Raw genomic sequence first — 4,414 nt, forward strand, 5'->3', positions numbered from 1 at the left:
CATGCTGGGTGAGCACCAAAACATGAGATACATTCAAATCTACAAACAATAATTTCATGACTAGAAAAAAACAGTATAATACACATGCCTTAGGACAATTCTTCATAAAAGTTTTGAGAGAAACACTTAGATGCTATAATTCCCAAACCGCAAAACAAATAAATTTCCTTACATGTAATAATCAAGTAGCTTACTTTCAAAACATCCTTTCTGGGAATTTGCTGTAGGTTGTATTCACAAAATGAGTATAAAACTAACAAAGAGGATTGTGTAAGATTCAGAAAACAGCAGATGAATCACAGAGTAAGAAATAGCATATCCTATTTAATAATATACATCAGGCCTAAACTTCTGCAAAATTTGGAAATAGGTAGACAAAAAAGGTTTTGGAAAAGAGAGTGTGATTTTAAATATATGTATGTGTATATGTGTGTGTGTATCTGTGTGTATGTATATATGTGTATATATACATATATGGAATTTATATGGAATATATAATACATATGGAACAAGATTATATGATTCTACATGTATATATCTGTATCTATACATATATATGTATAGATGAGTATGTGTGAGTGTGTGTATATAAAAGAATGGAGGAAATTTAACTTTGTCTATACCATCTGTAAGCACCATAGTTCCAGAAATGTGTCTTTGGACAAACATTCATTCATGCACATGTGTGTTTTGCATAAGAATGGCTCATATATTGAATGCTTAGTCACCAGGGAATGGGAGCCTTTCATAGATTTAGAAGGATTAGGGAGTGTGGCCTGGGAGGAAGTATGTCACTGGGTGATAGCTTTGAGGTTTTAAGAGCCCATGTAAGGTTCTGCTCTCTCTCTGCTTATGGATAATAATGTATCTTTTCTCCAGCACTATTAGCAACCTATAGCCATGTTCTCTGCCTTAATGATAATGGATTAAGCCTTGAAAACTTTAAACAAATCCCCAATTAAATGCTTTCTTTTATAAGATTTACATTGATAATGGTATTTCTTCACAGCAATAGACCAGTAGTTAAGGCAGAAAATGGTACCAGGGAGTGGGATATTGCTGTAACAGTCCAGACTGTATTGCTTGTTGGTAGAAAGTGAACATTGGAACCTTAGATCAGGAGAGAATTTGAAAGCTTTAAATGGGACATAAAGGGCCACAGTACCAAGAATATAAAAGATAGTGGTGCTGAGAACGATATAAATTATTATGACCTGATTAAAGAAGTTTCAGAGGGGAAGAATGTTAGTAAGTACTCTAGAGACCATTCTTGTGATATTTTGACAAAGAATGTTGCTGTTTTTTGCCCTCCACCTAAAAGTCTGTCTAAGGCTAAATTGCAGAGTATTTATTTATTTATTTAGTTAGTTAGTTAGTTATTTTAATTTTATACATTTCAAATGTTGTCTCGCTTCCCAGTTTCCCTCTCTGCAAGCTCCCTACCTTGTCCCATTCCCCCTGCCTCTATGAGGCTGTTTCCCCACTAACCAACTAACCACACACCTACTCCTGTCTCACCACTCTGTCTTCTCCTTAGCCTGGGGCATCGAGCCTCCACAGGACCAAGGGCCTCCTCTCCCCCAGATTCCAGGTAAGGCAATACTCTGCTACATCTGTAGCTGAAGCAATGGAGTCCCTTCATTTATAATCTTTCGTTGGTGGTTTAGTCCCTGGGAGCTCTGGAAGATCTGGTTACTTGATATTGTTGTTCTTCCTATGGGGTTGCAAACCCCTTCAGCTCCTTCAGTCTTTCCCTTGGGATTTCTGTGCTCATTCCAAAGGTTAGCTGCAAGAATCTGCATCTGTATTGGTCAAGCTTTGGCAGAGCCTCTCAGGGAACAGCTATACCAGGCTCCTGTCAGCAAGCACCAAGCACGTCTTGGCACAGCAATAGTGCCTGGGTTTAAGTATCTGCAAATGGGATGGATCCCTAGGTGGGGAGTCTCTGAATGGCCTTTCATTCAGTCTCTGCTCTATTCTTAGTCCCTGTATTTTCTTTAGACAGGAATAATTCTGGGTTAAAATTGTTGAGATGGGTAGGTAGCCTTATCCCTCAACTGGGGGCTGTGTCTATCCACCAGATATAGCTTCTATAGGTTCCATCTCACCTGTGTTGGGTATTTCAGCTAATGTCACTCTTGTTGGGTCCTGGTACTTGGACCCCTAGACCCGGGAGACACAGGAATACCTGCCCAGCCAGAGACACAGGAAGCAAGGAGTAGACCCTGGGCTCTGGACCTCCATCCACTCTGCCCACACCCCAAGAAGTTCTGACACAATCGGGATCACAGGCTCACAGGCTCACAGGCTCACAGGAGGGACAGCCTCCAGTCAGAGACAGCAAAGCCAGCTAACAACAGAGATAACCAGATGGCAAGAGGAAAGTCCAAGAACATAAACAACAGAAACTAATGCTATTTAACATCATTAGAACTCAGTTCTCTCACCACAGCCAACCCTGGATACCCCAATATATCTGAAAAGCAAGATTCATATCGAAAAATCCCATTTCATGATGATGACAGAGGACTTTAAAAAAGGTCATAAATAACTCCCTTAAAGAAATACAGGAAAACACAGATAAACAGAAGCCCTTAAAGTGGAACAAATAAATTATTTAAAGAAATATAGGAAAACACAACCAATCAAGGCAAGAATTGCACAACGCCATCTAGGACCTAACAATGGAAACACAAACAATAAAGAAATCATAAAAGGAGACAACTCCAGAAATGGAAAACCAAGGAAAGAGATCAGGAGTCATAGATGCAAACATCAGCAACAGAATGGTTAAGGTTAAAAACTCAGGATATAGCAGGTGTGGTGATGAAGTGGAGAAAGAGGAACACTCCTCCACTGCTGATGGGATTGCAAGATGGTACAACCACTATGGAAATCAGTCTGGCGTTTCCTCAGAAAACTGGACATGACACTTTTGGAGGACCCTGCTATACCTCACCTGGGCATATACCCAGAGAATTCCCCGGCATGCAATAAGGACACATGCTCCACTATGTTCATAGCAGCCCTATTTATAATAGCCAGAAGCAGGAAAGAACCCAGGTATCCCTCAATGGAGGAATGGATACAAAAAATGTGGTATATTTACACTATGGAGTACTATTCAGCCATTAGAAACAATGAATTCATGAAATTCTTAGACAAATGGATGGAGCTGGAGAACATCATACTAAGTGAGGTAACACAGTCTCAAAAGATCAATCATGGTATGCACTCACTGATAAGTAGATATTAGCTTAGAAACTTTGAATACCCAAGACATAATCCACATATTAAATGATGTCCAAGAAGAATGGAGGAGTGGCCCCTGGTTCTGGAAAGACTCAATGCAACAGTATAGGGGAATACCAGAACAGGGAAGGGGAAAGGAGTAGATGGAGGAACAGGGGAAGGGAAGAGGGCTTATGGGACTTGCGGGGAGTGGAGACCCTGAAAAGGGGAAATCATTTGATATGTAAATAAGGAATATATTGAATAAAAAACCAAAACGATACACATCCAATACAACTGGACATGATATTTCTGGAGGACCCTGCAATACCTTTCTTGGGCATATACCCAGAGAATTCCCCAGCATGCAATAAGGACACATGCTCCACTATGTTCACAGCAGCCCTATTTATAATAGCCAGAAGCAGAAAAGAACCCAGATGTCCCTCAATGGAGGAATGGATACAGAAAATGTGGTATATTTACACAATGGAATACTACTCAGCAATTAAAAACAATGAATTCATGAAATTTTTAGGCAAATGGTTGGATCTGGAAAATGTCATCCTAAGTGAAGTAACCCAATCACAAAGGAATATACATGGAATGCAATCACTGATAAATGGATATTAATTAGCCCAGAAGCTCTGAATACCCAAGACACAATTAGCATATCAAATGATTCCCAAGAAGAAGTAAGGAGCAGGCTCTGATCCTGGAAAGGATTGATCTAGCATTGGAAGGGAATATAAGGACAGAGAAATGGGAGGGAGGTGATTGGAGAATGGGTGGAGAGAAGAGGGCTTATGGGACATATGGGGAGGGGGGATCCAGGAAAGGGGAAAGCATTGGGAATGTAAACAAAGAATTTAGAAAATAAAAAAAGACTCTTCTGTTGATTAGTAATGATCACTCATCTCCAGTTATTCGATGAAAATGAGCAAGCTTGACAAAGAGAAATACAAAATGTACAGTTTGAGGAGAAAAAGAACACCAGGAAGTTTAATGAAGCTAAATCCAGTGCTCAAAGACATCAAAAATTTAAGGAGAAACCTCATGCTTTTTTTTTAAAGGACATGATGACCTCAGAGCAAGACAATACATAACTAAGCTTCTAACTTGTAAAAATGAATTAAAGAAAAGATTAAGTAATAATGGAAACCATGAGCAGTAGAAAACTGAT

The sequence above is a fragment of the Apodemus sylvaticus genome, chromosome X (genome assembly GCF_947179515.1).
Source record: "Apodemus sylvaticus chromosome X, mApoSyl1.1, whole genome shotgun sequence".
In the NCBI taxonomy this organism is placed as follows: domain Eukaryota; kingdom Metazoa; phylum Chordata; class Mammalia; order Rodentia; family Muridae; genus Apodemus; species Apodemus sylvaticus.